The 21,938-nt window shown below is 37.4% G+C and overlaps 1 non-coding gene across 1 annotated transcript; it reads right to left on the minus strand.

Moving 5' to 3' along the window:
• Positions 1 to 736: 736 nt before the first annotated feature.
• Positions 737 to 843, minus strand: LOC143673265 (U6 spliceosomal RNA). The gene has a single exon (XR_013170279.1). It is a non-coding gene; the product is annotated as a U6 spliceosomal RNA (small nuclear RNA).
• Positions 844 to 21,938: the final 21,095 nt, after the last annotated feature.

Here is a 21,938-nt window from a genome sequence, read left to right on the forward strand (position 1 = left end):
CAGACTTGTTTAGGAAAAGTTGTTTTCTTCCCAATTCCTCCTCTTCTAAAATGGGGATGTTTATCTTATGTCTGCCTCCCAATTGTATTTTTGAAGTAAATAACTTGTTTTCTAGGTTCTAGAGGTCCATCAGATGAAGAAGAATTTTTTCCATTACAATGCATGCCCCTAACTGATTTTCATTAGACTTTGGATTGAAAGCATTTTGTATGTGGGAAAAATATGTGCTTCTGGAGTCCAAAATATGGACCATGATACTACTAATTGGGTACCCCAGAGGGACCAAAAAAAAGTAAACTAAAGTAAAATATTAAATTGAGTGCATACAAAGAACCATTTTGAGATATTATTTTTAGCTATGTTGTGGTCTACTGGAATGAGACTTCATACAGAGAAAACCATTTAGAGGAGTGATTCTGGCACAATGAGAAGCAGAACCAGAATCAACATGAGAGATATTTTAACACTGTTGGATCAGGAATTTAAATAGCTAAGATTAGTGTGCTAAGAGTTCTGATGAAAATTGGACACTATAAAGGAACTGATGAGTATTGTAAAAAGAGTGCCAAATACTCTAAACATATATCTCATTACTTTATGGAAACTGTTTTCTAATTTATTTTGTGTATTACTTAAACCAGGTTTATAAATTTGAGTATTGTATTATTTTCCACATTGTCTTCATTTTCATTCAGTAAAAATTTTGGATAACTCATTGTGTACTAGTTTTTTTTTTTCAAATATGGAACGCTTTACGAATTTGCGTGTCATCCTTGCGCAGGGGCCATGCTAATCTTCCCTGTATCTTTCCAATTTTAGTATATGTGCTGCGGAAGCGAGCACTCATTGTGTACTAGATTTAATAAAAGGTTTTTGTTTAAGCATTTTAGATATTTCGTTATTTACTATTAAGTAAAAATTTCTATTCATGTAATATTCTAAGTGGATAAAAGTAGAACACCCAATATCCATCAATCCACATAAAAATGATATGCTTTTTAACAAGTCTCAAATTTTTCATCATTCTTTCTTGATCAAAATCCTCCTCTTCCCCATAGATGTGATGTCATCTGAATTTTTGTCATTTTAATTTTATTTCTTTTCTCAACCATGCTATTTTCTTTTACTTTTATTAATTATATTTATTTACACTCATATACAAAAAATGAATATACTATCTTCCCCTCAGCCTGTAAACCATGGCAACCACTAAACTACTTCCTGTATATGTGAATTTGTTATTTCTGGGTTTTTCATATATTGATATCATAACAAATTTTGTCCTTATTTATCTCATTCATTTATCTGACCATAACATTTTTCAAATTTCTCTCAAGACGGATCATGGCTCAGTCCTTCATTCTTAATGCTGAATAATATTACATTTTGTATATGTATTACAATTTGTTTTAGATTCATTTAATGGTGAACGTGGGTCTTTTTGCATTTTTTTCTCACTGTGCTTACTCATTGTTTTTGTCCATTTTGCACTTGCATTGTTTTTCTTTCTTTTATCACATTGTAATCATTTTTGTGTATTTTGGATTTTGAGCCTTTCTGTTATAAAATGTGCAACTGCTTTCTACCATTCTACAGTTCCTTTACTTTCCTGATAATGACTTTGATGTACAAAAATGTTTAAATTTGATGAAGGTGAATTATTCTGTTGTTTCTTTTGTTGATTGTGTTTTTGGTGTCATATGTAACAATCCATTTACCTAATTTCTGTTCAAGAATATTTTGCCCTTTGTTATTTTCTATATATTTAGCTCTTACTTGGATTATGGGCTATTTTGTTTCAATTTTTATATGAGATGTGAGGTAAGGATTTCACTTAATTCATTTTCAGGTGAATGTCCAGTTGTCTAACACCATTTCTTGAGGAGAGTATTCTATTTCTATTGAATGTACAATGCTCTGTAGTCAAAATCAACTGGGTCTATTTATGGATTTTTAATTTTATTATATTGGTCTATGTGGATCTCTGTGCCAGTACCATAGTATATTTATTTTAGATATGCAGTGCAGGCATAATTGGGAAATGTGAATCCTCTATTTTTTAAAAATTGTTTTTAACTTTTCTGTGCCCTTATGCATTTCTATACTATCCTGGGGATGTGTAGTTTCTTTATTGCACAATAAGTTCCTGTAATTCCATAGGGTTTGTTTAGGATTTTAGACCACATTGATAATACTGACATCTTAATATCATTAGGTTTTCCAACCCATGATATGATAGGTCATGATGCTTATTTGGGTCTTTAATTACTTATGAAAGTATTTTGCAGTTTCCAGTGCACATTTTTTTCACACTCAGTTAAAATGTTGTGGTAAAGACTGATTTCTTAATATGCCCGTGATAAGTTTGCCCATTGTTAGTATTTAGAATTGCAGTTGGCCTTTGAGTGCTAATCTTGTACCCAGCCACTTTGCTAATATCCGTATAAGCTCTAGTGGTTTTCTTGTTCATCTTTGGATTTTCTATATATAGCATCAAGTCATCTATGAATACAGATAGCTTAAATTTCCTTTCTGATTTTTACATATTTTCCTTAAATATTCTTCCTAATTTATTTTTCTAGAACTTCTAGGACATTATTGAATAGCAGTACTGACAGTGGATAAAATTCACTTGTTTGTGATGAAAGGGAAAGACTTTTAGCTTTTTACCATAGAGCATGATGTTATCTGACTGTGTTTCCTAAAAGTTTTATATCATGTTGGATAATTTCCCTCATACTCCTAATGTACATGGATTATTCTTTAGGAGAGAGCCTTTGTTAGGACACAAAAGAAGTCTTGATTAATTAAAGAATATTAAAATTATTTAAAATAACCCTTTCAACCACAATGGAAGAAAGATATAAATAACAGAAATAAAGAAAGATATAAATAACAGAAAGAAAGAAAGATATAAATAACAGAAAGTAATATGGAAAATTATGAATATTTGGAAATTAAGTGACACATTGTGAAATATCAATTTTTTAACAAAGAAATCACAAGAGAAATTAGAAAGTCCATAGGCAGGGACTAATGAAATAAAAGAAACAGAAGTACCAAATTTAAGTAATGTAGCAAAGGCAGTGTCAAAGGGAAATTCATAGCTATGAATGCCTATACTAAAAAGGAGAAATGTCTCCAATTAATTTCCTAAATCATATATTGGTAAACAGAAAAAACAACAACAGAGTAAACTCAAAGATAGCAGAAGGAAGGAAATATGATTAGAGTGGAGATAAATGAAATAGAGAAGGGAAAACAATTCAGGGAATTGATGAAATAAGAACACGCTTCCTTGAAAAATGTCAATAAAATTGACAAATCCTAGGTAGACTGATAAAGAAAATAAGAATAAATATAAAAATAAAAACATTAAAAATGTGTATGGTGATATTACTACCACCTTAGATGAATAAAAAGGTATACAATAGAATATTAAGAACAACTGTATCCAGCAAATTAAAATAACTAGATAAAATTGAAAACCTATAAAACAAATAAACCACTTAATTGACTCAAGTAGAAATAGAAAACCTCAAAAACCCTTTAACAAGTACAAAGATAGAAACTGTGTAAAAAAGAACTTGCACAAGCAAAAGTCCATGGCAAGATTATTTCACTGGTGAATTAACACCAACCAGTTTTAAGCAGGCTTGTTCACAATTTCCAAAAGGTAGAAGTAACCCACATGTCAAAAACAGTTTGATTGGGTAGGCCACGGTGGCTCAGTGGCAAGAACGCTTGCCTGCCTTACCAGAGGACCCAGGTTCGATTCCTGGTGCCTGCCCATGTAAAAGAAAAAAAAAGCCATTTAATGAACAGATAAATAAAATGTGGTATGCATGCATAATGGACTATCATTAATCCATAAAAGGGAATTGAGCCCTGATACATGTAACACATGGATGAACCTTGAAGACAACATGTTGAGTGAAATAAATCAAACACAAAAGAAATATTGTATGATCCCACTGATTTGAAATAACTACAAAAAGCAAACTCATAGATAGGTTCTTGTATTCTCATTTTACCTTTTCCAGCACAGAACAAACAACCTAGAAGCAATCATATTTTAAAAAGATCCGGAATCGTGATCTCCTCTGCCTTGGATAGATCATTTACCTTATTGTATAAGAATGTACACCTTGGTTTCTTTATTAGAGATGTTGTGGGTTCACAGAACAAGCATGCAATACAAGATTCCTATATACCAAGTGTTATTAAACCCTGTTTTAGCTAGTGACAGATAGGGCACATTTGTTACAATAGATGATAGCATGTTTTTTATAAATTGTACTATTAACTATGGTGCATGGTTTAACTTAGAAAAGTAAAGTCCAACTGTGTATTAAATTAGTTGTATTAAATATCTTGTAAATGAGTTGTGGCTTTTTCTTGTTTATCCTGGGTTAATAATGAGGTTTTGTCAATATTCAAGCTTTAACTATTTGTATATGATTTCAGTATTCTCATTAAATTATTTCATTTGTACTTTTTATTTTGAATGAATTCAGTGTTTACTCATTGATTTTTAGAAGTTCTTTATGGAGTCTGTATACCCATCCTATTACAGTTGCAAATGTGACAAAAATATTTCTCCCTCTCTGGGCTGGATTGTCATCCTCTTAAATTTGATATTTATGAAGATTTATCATTAGCAACAATGTGGTCATAGATGCAGAATCTCAATTCCAGGGCAGGACCAACAAGAATCCAACTGAAAATCAATGACTTTACTTGGATTCACAAGAGAATTTTGGCTTTGGGGCAAAGTGCCACCCCAATTTAAAGAGGAACATAAAAATAAAGAGGATCATACCTAATATTTGTTATCTAGAACAGGAGCTAAGAAGCCAAAAGCTTCTTGGAATACTTACATGGTAATTTTATAAAACTGCTGAAGCTGAATGTGGGATAGCTAGTTACAGATAGGGGATGACATCTTTAGGGTTTTCATCACTACTCTGGGTATTAGATCCAAGAACCTGAACATGATACCACAGTGAATATTTGAGAACCATTGTGAAATATACCCATCTCTTTTACCATAATGAAGTTCTATTCTTGAGAAAAACAAAATAAAGCAAAACAAATTATTAACTTCACTAGAAAATATTCCACATAGTGAAGTAGGCTTTGTTCAATTCCAATAACCTTCTCGTCTTACTTAAGTCATGATAAACTCTAAACACCAGTGAAAATTGAGATTTAAAGATGAAATTGTGGGATGCTTCCCTCCCTTTTCTATTCCTAAAAACTAATCAGCAGCACTTCAGTACAGTATGGTAGATTATTATGGTAATATCTGCAAGAAACAGATTCTTTCTCACATGTTCTTAGGAACCCCAACAGCAACCTGGAGATGATAACAAGAGAATTATAGTAATTTGCATCCTGTTGAATAAATGCAGCCAATTTCCTAAGGAGATCACCATAAAATTTCACAGTAGAGGTCTACTATAGTAGTTATTACCCAGTACATCATGATTAGATCTTTTTTTAAACTTTCCAGAGCTGCTGTGACAATACTACAAAATGAGTTGGTTTGAAAACAAGAATTTATTGGCTCACAATTTTAGGTGCCAGAAGTATAAAACCAAGGGGTTCATCATGGCTATGCTTCCTCTCAGAGACCACAGTATTCTGGTGCTAGTTCACTGCAATTCCTGTTATTTTTGGCTTACCTCTCCCCATCCTGACCCATGGCTCTCTATCATTGTATCTTTGTGTCTGTTCTTCTGTTTTCTGCTGAATACCACATTTTTTAAAGGAATCTAGTAGTACGGATAAAGACCCACACTCATTCATTCAGGCATAACCAAACAGGAGGATGGAAGATATTATTCAAAAAGACTCCAGACCATTCCTCAATTTAACCTATTAAAATTACTATTTACAAATGGATTTATAAGGACAGAAACAGAGATTAAGATACCTATTTTGTTGGCATGTATGACTCAATCTACCACAGTTTGACCCCTGGATTCCCTCCAAAATGCTTTTTTTTCCAACATACAAAATACTTTCACCACCTCTGCAATAGCAAATTCTTAAAGCACTTGAGTAACAACTCTGAGTCAAAGACTTAACAAAATCAAATATGGGTGTGATGTGTCCTGGGGCAAAATATCTCTCCATGTGTGAAGCTCTGAAACCATAAAACTTAGTAAAAAAATTACCTTTGCTCAGAAATGTAATAGTGGGGCAGGCATAGAATTGGTTTTTTCTTCACAGATAGATGATAGTGGAAGGAAATTAGGGGTCATTGGTCCCACACAACTCTGAAATCCAGAAGCAAAATTCTGTAATATTCTAATATCTGAAAGTTATCTGTAAATTAGTGGGTTTGTTCCCTTGGCCTGGAAGGCTCAGCATTACCAAGAATGGCATATGGACAAGCTCTTCCTGAAACTCAGAGCACAGGCTATGCTTTCTCTCAGAACCAGGTTGGCAGTGAAGGCCTCTTAAAAACTGGGATCATGAGCCCCACTGTTTCTGGTTCCCAAACAAATTGAAATTTTTTTTTCAATTTTATAGAGATATATTCACAAACCACAAAAACAATAAAAAATATAAAATCAGTGGCTCATAGTATTATCACATACATCCCCATGATGGATTTTCAAATATTTTTATTACTTTAGAATCAAAATAAGAATAAAAAAATAAAATCCATATCCTCCCATAGCCCTTTTCCCTCCATTGTTGACACAGAGTATTGGTGTAATAAATTTGTTACTGTTGATTAAAAATACTAAACTATTACTGTTAACTACAGACCAGTTTGCAATAGCTATGCTTTACCCATATACCTCTACATTTTATTTTTCATTCATAATGGTTCATGCAGAAGCTTATTTAGATACTTTGAGCAACCACGTTCAATCAAATTTACCTACCGTACATTACTATTATTTATAATCATAATAATGAGCTACCATCACTTTACCCATTCCAAAACGTTTATGATCAACCTCATTAACAATTTTTTAAATCTACTCATCCATTAATGGGCACTTGGATTGTTTCCATCTTTTAGCAATTGTGAGTAAAACTGCTATGAACATCAATTTGCAAACATCTGCTCATATCCTTGCTTTCAAATTATACTGAGTAGTGGAATTGCCAGTTCATAGTAAAGGCCCTCATTTTGCACAAAGGAATCCCCTTCTGATCTGACCTCTTCTTCCTTTGTTCTGCACTGGCAGTCATTTTTCCTTCACTTGTCCCATTCAGTTCAGGTTGGCAATACTTAATCTCATTAAAATTCTCAAAATCCTCATGGTTTGGGGGCAATATAAATGAGCCTAAGTCATCACACAAAAGTATCTTCCACAGATCCTGGATAAATGTATTTCCAAACCTTCCTTCCTCTGAATAGGCTGTCAGGATGAATGAGTCAAACACATAATATTCCTAGAAAATGGCTATGATTAAACCTCACTTTATGTCCCGTTCTTTGTTAGCTCTCTTGCACAGGAGCTCAAGGAAAGCACGAGTCATTTCTGGCCCTTATCTCACAGCATGATACGTGGATAAGGTGAAAATTTTCAAGGTCATCGGTTGCTAGTTCATTTTGCCTTATTATCTCAGTTCTATTTATACCTTTCATCTCTCATTTTGCTACAAGCAGAAAGAAATAACCAGGCCATGTCTTCCACTTATAATTTAGAATTCTCCTCTGCTAAATATCTAAGAACATTGCTTGCATATTTTGCTCTCTAGCTGACATCATAAAATTCTGCCAAGTTTCCTACAATTTTATAACTAGGATCACCTTTCACCTATTTTTTTTTTCATGGGCAGGCACCGGGAATCGAACCCAGGTCTCTAGCATGGCAGGTGAGAATTCTAAAACTGAGCCACTGTCTCACCACCCCATCTAGTTTTGAAATAGTACATTCATCATTTCCTTTTATTACCTTCACCAGAAGAACCTAGATGTCTATATTTCTACAAAATTTCTCACCATAAATATGTATTCCCTAAGACGACAAAGTTTTCTGTACATCTCAAAATTATTTCTCTGCCATCACAGGAAATGACCTTAAGATCCATATCTCCGTGGATATCTGCTTCACTGAAGTCTAGGCTTTTCTTATAGAGGACCTCAAAATTCATCCAGCTTCTACCCATTACCAATTCTATAGCTACTTTCATGTATTAGGTCTTTAATAGCAGCACTCCACTTCTGGTACCAAAATCTGTCTTGGATTTCCAAAGATTCCATGGCAAACACTGCACAATTGGTTAATATCATCAAGTTTTTATTCACACATGGATTGAAAGGCCAGAAATTCTTAACCAAGATTTGGCAAATTTACAATTTCTTTTGCTGTCTAAAATTCTGATGCTGGCCTGCCACCATCCTTGGGAGTCCTTAGTTTGCCTCTGTGCATCTGGTTGCATGGTGACCATTCTAACTGTGTCTGCTTTTTTTGTTTCTACTGCATTCTCCTTCCAGGTCTCCAGAAGTATTAATTAAGACCCTCCCTTATTTATTTGGCCACACCTGAATAAGATCTTCAAAGATCCTATTCACAAATGAATCCAAATCATACATGTTTTAACATAATAAGAGAATGATTTTTTTTAATTTTTATTTATTTATTTATTTATTTTATTAATAAAAAAAGAATTAACAAAACAATTAGAAATCATTCCAATCTACATGTACAATCAGTAATTCTTAATAACATCACATAGTTGCATATTCATCATTCCTTAGTACATTTGCATCGATTTAGAAAAAGAAATAAAAAGACAACAGAATAAGAATTAAAACAATAGAAAGAAAAAAAAAAACAAAAACAAAAACGAAAAACCTATACCTCACATGCAGCTTCATCAGTGTTTTAACATAATTGCATTACAATTGGGTAGTATTGTGCTGTCCATTTCTGAGTTTTTATATCCAGTCCCGTTGTACAGTCTGTATCCCTTCAGCTCCAATTATCCCTTCTCTCTTTTTTTTTTAATTAACGGAAAAAAAGAAATTAACCCAACATTTAGAGATCATACCATTCTACATATGCAATCATTAATTCTTAACATCATCACATAGATGCATGATCATCATTTCTTAGTACATATGCATTGGTTTAGAAGAACTAGCAACATTACCGAAAAAGCTATAGAATGTTAATATAGAGAAAAAAAAAAAGTAATAATAGTAAAATCAAAACAAAACAAAACAAAAACCTATATCTCAGATGCAGCTTCATTCAGTGTTTTAACATGATTACTTTACAATTAGGTATTATTGTGCTGTCCAGTTTTGAGTTTTTGTATCTAGTCCTGTTACACCGTCTGTATCCCTTCGACGCCAATTGGCCAATATCTTACCCTGTTTCTACCTCCTGCTGGACTCTGTTATCAAGGACATATTCCAAATTTATTCTCGAATGTCTGTTCACATCAGTGGGACCATACAGTATTTGTCCTTTAGTTTTTGGCTAGACTCACTCAGCATAATGTTCTCTAGGTCCATCCATGTTATTACATGCTTCATAAGTTTATCCTGTCTTAAAGCTGCATAGTATTCCATCGTATGTATATACCACAGTTTGTTTAGCCACTCTTCTGTTGATGGAGATTTCGGCTGTTTCCATCTCTTTGCAATTGTAAATAACGCTGCTATAAACATTGGTGTGCAAATGTCCGTTTGTGTCTTTGCCCTTAAGTCCTTTGAGTATATTCCCAGCAATGGTATTGCTGGGTCGTATGGCAATTCTATATTCAGCTTTTTGAGGAACCGCCAAACTGCCTTCCACAGTGGTTGCACCATTTGACATTCCCACCAACAGTGGATAAGTGTGCCTCTTTCTCCGCATCCTCTCCAGCACTTGTCATTTTCTGTTTTGTTGATAATGGCCATTCTGGTGGGTGTGAGATGATATCTCATTGTGGTTTTGACTTGCATTTCTCTAATGGCCAGGGACATTGAGCATCTCTTCATGTGCCTTTTGGCCATTTGTATTTCCTCTTCTGATAGGTGTCTGTTCAAGTCTTTTTCCCATTTTGTAATTGGGTTGGCTGTCTTTTTGTTGTTGAGATGAACAATCTCTTTATAAATTCTGGATACTAGACCTTTATCTGATATATCATTTCCAAATATTGTCTCCCATTGTGAAGGCTGTCTTTCTACTTTCTTGATGAAGTTCTTTGATGCACAAAAGTGTTTAATTTTGAGGAGTTCCCATTTATTTATTTCCTTCTTCAGTGCTCTTGCTTTAGGTTTAAGGTCCATAAAACTGCCTCCAGTTGTAAGATCCATAAGATATCTCCCAACATTTTCCTCTAACTGTTTTATGGTCTTAGACCTAATGTTTAGATCTTTGATCCATTTTGAGTTAACTTTTGTATAGGGTGTGAGATATGGGTCTTCTTTCATTCTTTTGCATATGGATATCCAGTTCTCTAGGCACCATTTATTGAAGAGACTGCTCTGTCCCAGGTGAGTTGGCTTGACTGCCTTATCAAAGATCAAATGTCCATAGATGAGAGGGTCTATATCTGAGCACTCTATTCGATTCCATTGGTCGATATATCTATCTTTATGCCAATACCATGCTCTTTTGACCACTGTGGCTTCATAATATGCCTTAAAGTCAGGGAGCGCGAGACCTCCAGCTTCGTTTATTTTCCTCAAGATGCTTTTAGCAATTCGGGGCACCCTGCCCTTCCAGATAAATTTGCTTATTGGTTTTTCTATTTCTGAAAAATAAGTTGTTGGGATTTTGATTGGTATTGCATTGAATCTGTAAATCAATTTAGGTAGGATTGACATCTTAACTATATTTAGTCTTCCAATCCATGAACACGGTATGCCCTTCCATCTATTTAGGTCTTCTGTGATTTCTTTTAGCAGTTTTTTGTAGTTTTCTTTATATAGATTTTTTGTCTCTTTAGTTAAATTTATTCCTAGGTATTTTATTCTTTTAGTTGCAATTGTAAATGGGATTCGTTTCTTGATTTCCCCCTCAGCTTGTTCATTACTAGTGTATAGAAATGCTACAGATTTTTGAATGTTGATCTTGTAACCTGCTACTTTGCTGTACTCATTTATTAGCTCTAGTAGTTTTGTTGTGGATTTTTCTGGGTTTTCGACGTATAGTATCATATCGTCTGCAAACAGTGATAGTTTTACTTCTTCCTTTCCAATTTTGATGCCTTGTATTTCTTTTTCTTGTCTAATTGCTCTGGCTAGAACCTCCAACACTATGTTGAATAATAGTGGTGATAGTGGACATCCTTGTCTTGTTCCTGATCTTAGGGGGAAAGTTTTCAATTTTTCCCCATTGAGGATGATATTAGCTGTGGGTTTTTCATATATTCCCTCTATCATTTTAAGGAAGTTCCCTTGTATTCCTATCTTTTGAAGTGTTTTCAACAGGAAAGGATGTTGAATCTTGTCAAATGCCTTCTCTGCATCAATTGAGATGATCATGTGATTTTTCTGCTTTGATTTGTTCATATGGTGTATTACATTAATTGATTTTCTTATGTTGAACCATCCTTGCATACCTGGGATGAATCCTACTTGGTCATGATGTATAATTCTTCTAATGTGTTGTTGGATACGATTTGTTAGAATTTTATTGAGGATTTTTGCATCTGTATTCATTAGAGAGATTGGTCTGTAGTTTTCTTTTTTTGTAATATCTTTGCCTGGTTTTGGTATGAGGGTGATGTTGGCTTCATAGAATGAATTAGGCAGTTTTCCCTCCACTTCGATTTTTTTGAAGAGTTTGAGGAGAATTGGTACTAATTCTTTCTGGAACGTTTGGTAGAATTCACATGTGAAGCCATCTGGTCCTGGAATTTTCTTTTTAGGAAGCTTTTGAATGACTAATTCAATTTCTTTACTTGTGATTGGTTTGTTGAGGTCATCTATGTCTTCTTGAGTCAAAGTTGGTTGTTCATGTCTTTCCAGGAACCCGTCCATTTCATCTAAATTGTTGTATTTATTAGCGTAAAGTTGTTCATAGTATCCTGTTATTACCTCCTTTATTTCTGTGAGGTCAGTAGTTATGTCTCCTCTTCCATTTCTGATCTTATTTATTTGCATCCTCTCTCTTCTGCTTTTTGTCAATCTTGATAGGGGCCCATCAATCTTATTGATTTTCTCATAGAACCAACTTCTGGTCTTATTGATTTTCTCTACTGTTTTCATATTTTCAATTTCATTTATTTCTGCTCTGATCTTTGTTATTTCTTTTCTTTTGCTTGCTTTGGGATTAGTTTGCTGTTCTTTCTCCAGTTCTTCCAATTGAATAGTTAATTCCTGCATTTTTGCCTTTTCTTCTTTTCTGATATAGGCATTTAGGGCAATAAATTTCCCTCTTAGCACTGCCTTTGCTGCATCCCATAAGTTTTGATATGTCGTGTTTTCATTTTCATTTCCCTCGAGATATTTACTAATTTCTCTTGCAATTTCTTCTTCGACCCACTCGTTGTTTAAGAGTGTGTTGTTGAGCCTCCATGTATTTGTGAATTTTCTGGCATTCTGCCTATTATTGATTTCCAACTTCATTCCTTTATGATCCGAGAAAGTGTTGTGTATGATTTCAATCTTTTTAAATTTGTTAAGACTTGCTTTGTGACCCAGCATATGGTCTATCTTTGAGAATGATCCATGAGCACTTGAGAAAAAGGTGTATCCTGCTGTTGTGGGATGTAATGTCCTATAAATGTCTGTTAAGTCTAGCTCCTTTATAGTAATATTCTGATTCTCTATTTCTTTATTGATCCTCTGTCTAGATGTTCTGTCCATTGATGAGAGTGGGGAATTGAAGTCTCCAACTATTATGGTATTTGTGCCTATTTCCCTTTTCAGTGTTAGCAGTGTATTCCTCACGTATTTTGGGGCATTCTGGTTCGGTGCATAAATATTTATGATTATGTCTTCTTGTTTAATTGTTCCTTTTATTAGTATATAGTGTCCTTCTTTGTCTCTTTTTTTAAATTTTTTTTATTAATCAAAAAAAAGAAAAGAAATTAACACAACATTTAGAAATCATTCCATTCACAAATGCACTCAGTAATTCTTAGTATCATCACATAGATGTATGATCATCATTTCTTAGTACATTTGCATCGATTTAGGAAAAGAACTAGCAAAACAGCAGAAAAAGGTATAGAATGTTAATATAGAGAAGAGAATTTAAAAAATAATACTATTTATATATATATATTATATATATATACTAATACTATTATATATATATAATATATATATATATAAAGGAAAAAGAAAAAAACAAAAACAAAAGATACAAACACACGAACAAACAAAAACCATATTTCAGGTGCAGCTTCATTCAGTGTTCCAACCTAGTTACATTACACTTAGGTATTATTGTGCTGTCCATTTTTGAGTTTTTGTATCTAGTCCTGTTGCACAGTCTGTATCCCTTCAGCTCCAATTACCCATTATCTTACCTTGTTTCTAACTCCTGCTGGTCTCTGTTACCAATGATATATTCCAAGCTGATTCTCGAATGTCGGTTCACATCAGTGGGACCTTACAGAATTTGTCCTTTAGTTTTGGGCTAGACTTACTCAGAATAATGTTCTCTAGGTCCATCCATGTTATTACATGCTTCATAAGTTTAGTCTGTCTTAAAGCTGCATAATATTCCATCGTAGGTATACGCCACAGTTTGTTTAGCCACTCGTCTGTTGATGAACATTTTGGCTGTTTCCATCTCTTTGCAATTGTAGATAATGCTGCTATAAACACTGGTGTGTAAATGTCCGTCTGTGTCTTTGCCCTTAAGTCCTTTGAGTAGATACCTAGCAGTGGTATTGCTGGGTCATAATCCATACTGCCATTCTATGTCTTTTGATTGGGAAATTCAGTCCATTAACTTTTAGTATTATTACTGTTTGGATAATATTTTCCTCTACAATTTTGGCTTTTGTATTATATATATCATATCTGATTTTCCTTCTTTCTACGCTTTACTCCATACCTCTCTCTTCTGTCTTTTCGTATCTGACTCTAGTGCTCCCTTTAGTATTTCTTGCAGAGCTGGTCTCTTGGTCACAAATTCTCTCAGTGACTTTTTGTCTATAAATGTTTTAATTTCTCCTTCATTTTTGAAGGACAATTTTGCTGGATATAGTAGTCTTGGTTGGCAGTTTTTCTCTTTTAGTAATTTAAATATATCATCCCACTGTCTTCTAGCTTTCATGGTTTCTGCTGAGAAATCTACACATAGTCTTATTGGGTTTCCCTTGTATGTGACAGATTGTTTTTCTCTTGCTGCTTTCAAGATCCTCTCTTTCTCTTTGACCTCTGACATTCTAACTAGTAAGTGTCTTTGTCTCTTTTAACTGTTTTACATTTGAAGTCTAACTTGTTGGATATTAGTATAGCCACTCCTGCTCTTTTCTGGTTGTTATTTGCATGAAATATCTTTTCCCAACCTTTCACTTTCAACCTATGTTTATCTTCGGGTCTAAGATGTGTTTCCTGTAGACAGCATATAGAAGGATCCTGTTTTTTAATCCATTCTGCCAATCTATGTCTTTTGATTGGGGAATTCAGTCCATTAACATTTAGTGTTATTACTGTTTGGATAATATTTTCCTCTGCCATTTTGCCTTTTGTATTATATATATCATATCTGACTTTCCTTCTTTCTACACTCTTCTCCATACCTCTCTCTTCTGTCTTTTTGGTTCTGACTCTAGTGCTCCCTTTAGTATTTCTTGCAGAGCTGGTCTCTTGGTCACAAATTCTCTCAGTGACTTTTTGTCTGAGAATGTTTTAATTTCTCCCTCATTTTTGAAGGACAATTTTGCTGGATATAGGAGTCTTGTTTGGCAGTTTTTCTCTTTTAGTAATTTAAATATATCATCCCACTGTCTTCTAGCCTCCATGGTTTCTGCTGAGAAATCTACACATAGTCTTATTGGGTTTCCCTTGTATGTGATGGATTGTTTTTCTCTTGCTGCTTTCAAGATCCTCTCTTTCTCTTTAACCTCTGACATTCTAACTAGTAAGTGTCTTGGAGAACGCCTATTTGGGTCTAATCTCTTTGGGGTTTGCTGCATTTCTTGGATCTGTAATTTTAGGTCTTTCATAAGAGTTGGGAAATTTTCAGTGAAAATTTCTTCCATTAGTTTTTCTCCTCCTTTTCCCTTCTCTTCTCCTTCTGGGACACCCACAACACGTATATTTGTGCGGTTCATATTGTCCTTGCGTTCCCTGATACCCTGTTCAAATTTTTCCATTCTTTTCCGGATAGTTTCTGTTTCTTTTTGGAATTCAGATGTTCCATCCTCCAAATCACTAATTCTATCTTCTGTCTCTTTGAATCTATCATTGTAGGTATCCATTGTTTTTTCTATCTTTTCTACTTTGTCCTTCACTTCCATAAGTTCTGTGATTTGTTTTTTCAGTTTTTCTATTTCTTCTTTATGTTCAGCCCATGTCTTCTTCATGTCCTCCCTCAATTTATCGATTTCGTTTTTGAAGAGGTTTTCCATTTCTTTTCATATATTTAGCATTAGTTGTCTCAGCTCCTGTATCTCTTTTGAACTATTGGTTTGTTCCTTTGACTGGGCCATATTTTCAATTATTTGAGCATGATCCGTTATCTTCTGTTGGCGTCTGTGCATTTAGACAGATTTCCCTGGGTATTGGATCCAAAAGTTTGGAAGATTTTCCTGTGAAATCTCTGGGTTCTGTTTTTCTTATCCTGCCCAGTAGGTGGCGCTCGTGGCACATGTTTGTCTGCGGGTCCCACCAGTAAACGGTGCTGTGGGACCTTAAACTTTGGAAAACTCTCGCCGTCCGGGGGGTTCACTAGCTGAAACGGCTTGAGCCGGCCCGGGGTCCGAATGCAGGGAGGGTTGCTGGTCGCCACAGCCCGGGAAAGAGCCCGTCCGAATTTCCTAGTCGGCCCTGGGCGACAAGCGTGGCGTGAGGGCGCTAGCGGCAGCAGCCCGCCCGAGAGAGTGCACGTTCCCCGGGAGTCATGGGTTTGGAAGGGGCCTCCCCCACCCGTCACCGTTCTCCGCGGCCTGGGGATTTCCGATCCAATTCTCTCAGTTGGTCTGGGGGGCTGCGCGTGGTGTGGGCGCCAGCCGGCTTGGTTTCAGGGGACCGCCTCTCCAATTCTCCCAGCCGGCCCTGGAAGGGGGAAGGGAGTAACTCCGGCCGCTTGCCACCCCGCCCGGTGAGGCCCGCGCGCCTCGGCAGTCTCACCCGAGCTGCTTCTCTCAGCCAGCCAGCCATTCCAGGATGGGGTACGCTGTCTTTTTTATCTCTGTTGTGGCTTTGGGTGCTTTCTCTATTGTTTCTACTCCCCTAGTAGCTGTCCTGGAGAAGAAACTAAGATCCGCGCATCTTATTAAGCCGCCATCTTCCAGGAAGTCGCTGAGAATGATATTTTACAAATAGGTTATAGAAGGAAACTGCACTAACATGAAATATTATTTTATAACCATGAAATTGTCAATATTAACAAGATTTACTACAATATATGAATGAGAGGGAAGAGGTATGTTCCAAATTGGAATGTAATAAGCCCTGTCAAATTAGTAATGTATGTAACTGAAGTTTAAGGCCCCATAGTATACAGTTTGATGAAACATAAACTCTGAAAAGTCACCAGGAAGGAGATGGAACAAAGGGGTTTAAGCAAAGGCTTTATTTCAGGGGAAAACAGAGCCACCCAGACAGCATTTCAAGAGAAAGAGAAAGATAGTTGCACCACGATAGTGGATAGGGATAGGTTTTTAAGGTTTAAGGTTTAAAAGTTGGGGACAATGGTTAGGCAAGTCCCTTTCAGCTGGTTTTCAGACATAGGGGGCTAAGTTTGGAGGTGGGAGCTTTCCATTGGTAAAGTTTAAAATTCCAACGCTGCATTAAGCATGCAGGGTTATAAATGCTGGAAGACAAATAATAAATGAGGGGAGTTCACACAAGAATTCATTTTCTGGAGAGTGGAGGCTGAATAATGAGAAATAACTGAAAGAAAGCAGATGATTGAGGTTGAAGGAGATGCTGGGCTGAGGCCATTTTGGGTAAGAGAGGCTTTCTAAAATATTTACCAGGGGTAGCTCACATCCTGGTGGAAGGGATCCTATCTTCCAGGCCTTACATTTGATGCTTGGCAAATAATATATTGCAGAGACTTAACAAATCAATTTTAATTGGGTGGGAAAAACAAATACTAGTATCCAGATCCAGTAGGGGGTTGTTACAGTCAAGCCTCTCATTGCCCATCATGGAATGATGTATGATGGATGTATTAGTTAGGGTTCTCTAGAGAAACAGAATCAACAGGGAACACTTGCAAATATAAAATTTATGAAAGTGTCTCACGTGACCACAGGACCGCAGAGTCCAAAATCCACAGGGCAGGCTGTGAAGCCGACGACTCCGATGGATGGTCTGGATGAACTCCACAGGAGAGGCTCACCAGAAGAAGAAGGAATGGGACCTGTCTCCTCTGAGTCCTCCTTAAAAGGCATCCCGTGATGAGATTTAGCATCACTCATTGTAGAAGACACTCCCCTTTGGCTCATTACAAATGGAATCAGCTGTGGATGCAGCTGACGTGATCATGACCTAATCCTAAGAAATGTCCTCATTGCAACAGACAGGCCAGCACTTGCCCAATGAGATAAACAGGTACCACAACTTGGCCAAGTTGACACATGTTCCTAACCATGACAGTCTACCCCTTGCCAACTTGTCACCTATATATATATATCAACTTAAACCATACTTAATTTCCAAATGAAAACAAATAAGCACACATTTTTTTTCTTTTACCTGACAATACTCAACTGTCCTGCATATAACTGGAAACATATTAAATCTCTCCAGAATAGGGTGCAAATGCTTGGGCAACATTCATTCTTAAACTTGACATTTTACAACTTAAATAGTATAACATGAACAAAGCAGCATTACAGTCCTCATTTCTGTAATTGATCACGTGGTCGAAGTTCATATTTATCACTACCTTCTTCCACTACCCATTCCATGTTGCCTTTACCCTCAGCAAGCACTTCAGCTGGTTGTGGTTCTTTGCCTGATGGGGTGACCCAAACCTTCATTCCTGAAGTTTCAGAGCCATTAGTAGTCCTGCCTGGATTGAGTTGTTGCAGTTTTCCATTGATTTTAATCACAGGGCATGGTAGTACTAATAGACGCCCTAGGGGTTCTCCTATATTCCAAGAAAACTCTTCTTTACCTCCATTATGTAGTTGCAGTCCTACTTCCTACTGATAGCCAGGGTCAATTACCCCAGAAAATAATGTAAACCCCTGCTTGGCTTGTTGATCCAGAGGCATAAGTAGCCCAAAATGACCAGGTGGCAATCTTAACTTTCAGTTCAGTGGTATCATTGTTGTTTCTCCTGGAGGAAGCACACCCCGTTTTGGAACTAAAACCCATAGACCAGAAGAATTCAGGGTAGCAGAGACAGGAAGCAAAAATTTTCCTAGTGGATCACTAGGGGTAATAGTGAGTGGTACCACACCCATTTCCACTCCTTCGTTCCTGGTCCCATGGATCCTGCCTATGGGAGAAACAGCACCATACAGTGGACGCTGATTCAGAGCATACACAGCTTCCTGGAGAACATTACCCCAGCCTTTCAAGTTTTTGCCACCTACTTGGCACCGTAATTGAGTTTTCAAAAGGCCATTCCACCGTTCTATCAATCCAGCTGCTTCTGGATGATGGGGAACATGGCAAGACCAGAGAATTCCATGAGCATGTGCCCATTCCCGCACTTCATTTGCTGTGAAGTGTGTTCCTTGATCCAAAGCAATGCTATGTGGAATGCCATGATGATGGATAAGATATTCTGTAAGCCCACGGATGGTAGTTTTGGCAGAAGCATTGCATGCAGGGAAAGCAAACCCATATCCAGAGTATGTGTCTATTCCAGTTAGAACAAATCGCTGCCCCTTCCATGAAGGGAGGGGCCCAATGTAATCAACCTGCCACCATGTAGCTGGCTCGTCACGTCAGGGAATGGTGCCATATCTGGGGCTGAGTGTGGGTCTCTGCTGCTGGAAAATTGGGCACTCAGCAGTGGCTGTAGCCACGCAAGCCTTGGTGAGTGGAAGTCCATGTTTCTGAGGCCGTGGGTAACCTCCATCCCTACCACCATGACCACTTTGTTCACGAGCCCATTGGGCAATGACAGGAGCTGCTGGGGAAGGAGGCTGGCTGGTATCCACAGAAGGGGTCATCTTATCCACTTGATTATTAAAATCTTCCTCTACTGAAGTCACCCTCTGGTGTGCATTCACATGGGACACAAATATCTTCATGTTTTTAGCCCATGCAAAAAGGTCTATCCACATACTTCTTCCCCAGACCTCTTTGTCACCAATTTTCCAATTATGGTCTTTCCAAGTCCCTGACCATCCAGCCAAACCATTAGCAACAGCCCATGAGCCAGTATACAAATGCACCTCTGGCCAGTTTTTCTTCCAAGGAAAATGAACAAACAGGTGCACTGCTCGAAGTTCTGCCCACTGGGAGGATTTCCCCACACCACTGTCATTCAAGGACAGCCCAGAAAGGGGTTGTAATGCTGCAGCTGTCCACTTTTGGGTTGTACCTGCATATCGTGCTGAACCATCTGTAAATCAGGGCCGAGTTTTCTCTTCCTCAGTCAATTCACTGTAAGGAACTCCCCAAGAGGCCATAGCTCTGGTCTGGGAAAGAGAAGGTAATGTAGCAGGAGTGGAAACCATGAGCATTTGTTCCACTTCTTCATGTAACCTACTTGTGCCTTCAGGACCTCCTCTGGCTCTATCTCATATATATCATTTCCATTTTACAATAGAGTGCTGTTGTGCATGCCCAGCTTTATGGCTTGGTGGATCATACAGCACCCAACTCATGATAGGCAACTCAGGTCTCATGGTAACTTGGTGGCACATGGTTAAGCATTCAGTCTCTACTAAGGCCCAGTAGCAGGCCAAAAGCTGTTTCTCAAAAGGAGAGTAGTTATCTGCAACAGATGGTAAGGCTTTGCTCAAAAATCCTAAGGGTCTGCATTGTGATTCTCCTATAGAGGCCTGCCAAAGGCTCCAGACAGCAACTCTATTTGTCACTGACACTTCCAGCACCATTGGATCTGCTGGATCATATCGTCCAAGTGGCAGAGCAGCTTGTACAGCAGCCTAGACCTGTTGCAGAGCCTCCTCTTGCTCAGGTCCCCACTCAAAATTAGCAGCTTTTCTGGTCACTCGATAAATGGTCCGGAGTAGCACATCCAAATGAGGAATATGTTGTTGCCCAAATCCAAAAAGACCAACTAGGCATTGTGCCTCTTTTTTTGGTTGTGGGAGGGGCCAGATGCAGCAACTTATCCTTCACCTTAGAAGGGATATCTCGACATGTCCCACACCACTGGACACCTAGAAATTTTACAGAGGTGGAAGTCCCCTGTATTTTTGTTGGATTTATCTCCCATCCTCTGACATGCAAATGCCTTACCCATAAATATAGAGTAGTTGCTACTTCTTGCTCACTAGGTCCAATCAATATAATGGACCAGTGTGATGTCTTGTGGGAGGCAGAAATGATCAAGTTCTCTGCAAACAAGATTATGACCTAGGACTGAAGAGTTGATATACCCCAGAGGTAAGACAGTGAAAGTATATTGCTGACCTTGCCAGCTGAAAGCAAATTGTTTCTGGTGGTCCTTAGTAATAGCTATTGAGAAAAAGCATTTGCCAGATCAATAGCTGCATACCAGGTACCAGGGGATGTATTGATTTGCTCAAGCAATGATACTATATCTGGAAGAGCAGCTGTAATTGGAGTTATGACCTGGTTGAGCTTACAATAATCCACTGTTATTGTCCAAGACTCATCTGTTTTCTGCACAGGCCAAATAGGAGAGTTGAATGGGCATGTGGCGGGAATCACCACCATTGCATCCTTCAAGTCCTTAAGAGTGGCAGTAATCTCTGCAATCCCTCCAGGAATATGGTATTGCTTTTGATTTACTATTTTGCTTGGTAGGGGCAGTTCTAGTGGCTTAGACTTGGCATTTCCCACCATAATAGTCCTCACTGCATGAGTTAGAGAGCCAGCGTGGGGATTCTGCCAGTTGCTCAGTATGTCTATGCAAACTATACGTTGGAGAAATAACTACAGGATGGGTCCAGGGTCCCACTGGACCCGCTGTGAGACGGACCTGAGCTAAAACTCCATTGAACACCTGGGCTCCATAAGCCCCCATTCTGACTGGTGGTCCAGAGTGACATGTTGGGTCCCCTGGAATTAATGTCACTTCTGAAGCAGTGTCTAATAATCCCCAAAATATCTGATCATTTCCTTTTCCCCAATGCACAGTTACCCTGGTAAAAGGCCATCGGTCTCCTTGGGGAAGACTTGGAGGAAGATTAACAGTATAAATTTGTGGCAGTGTAACAGGTTTCTCCCCCAAAGTGGCCTGGCCTCCCCTTCATTCAAGGGGTTCTGGGTCTGTAAACTGTTTCAAGTATGGAAATTGATTAAGGGACCGTGACTCTGTGTTTTTGTAATTCAGGTTAGACTTCTGATCACTTGACCTGGAACTCTTTTGTTTATACATCTTGAACAAGAATTTAGTAGACTGCTCTTCTATTGTATCTCTTGGTACCCCATGATTTACTAGCCAATGCCACAAATCTCTACATGTCATATAATTTTGATGCCTCCTTTGAGTTTGCTGTCTATTATAATAGCCACGTCTACCCTGTCTTTGTTGATTAAGTGCTGCCACCTGGCTTCTGCCAACTTGGAATCTTGTCATCCCCATTGTGTTTAAGGATTCCAGCTCAGTGACAGCAGTTCCTACAGTAATATCTGACCTACAGAGAAGTGCAACCACAGAGCTCTTTAGGGATGATGGTGCTAATCTCACAAATTTATTTCTCACTGTTCTGGTAAAAGGTGC

This window comes from Tamandua tetradactyla, unplaced genomic scaffold, assembly GCF_023851605.1.
Source record: "Tamandua tetradactyla isolate mTamTet1 unplaced genomic scaffold, mTamTet1.pri scaffold_65a, whole genome shotgun sequence".
Taxonomy (NCBI): Eukaryota; Metazoa; Chordata; class Mammalia; order Pilosa; family Myrmecophagidae; genus Tamandua; species Tamandua tetradactyla.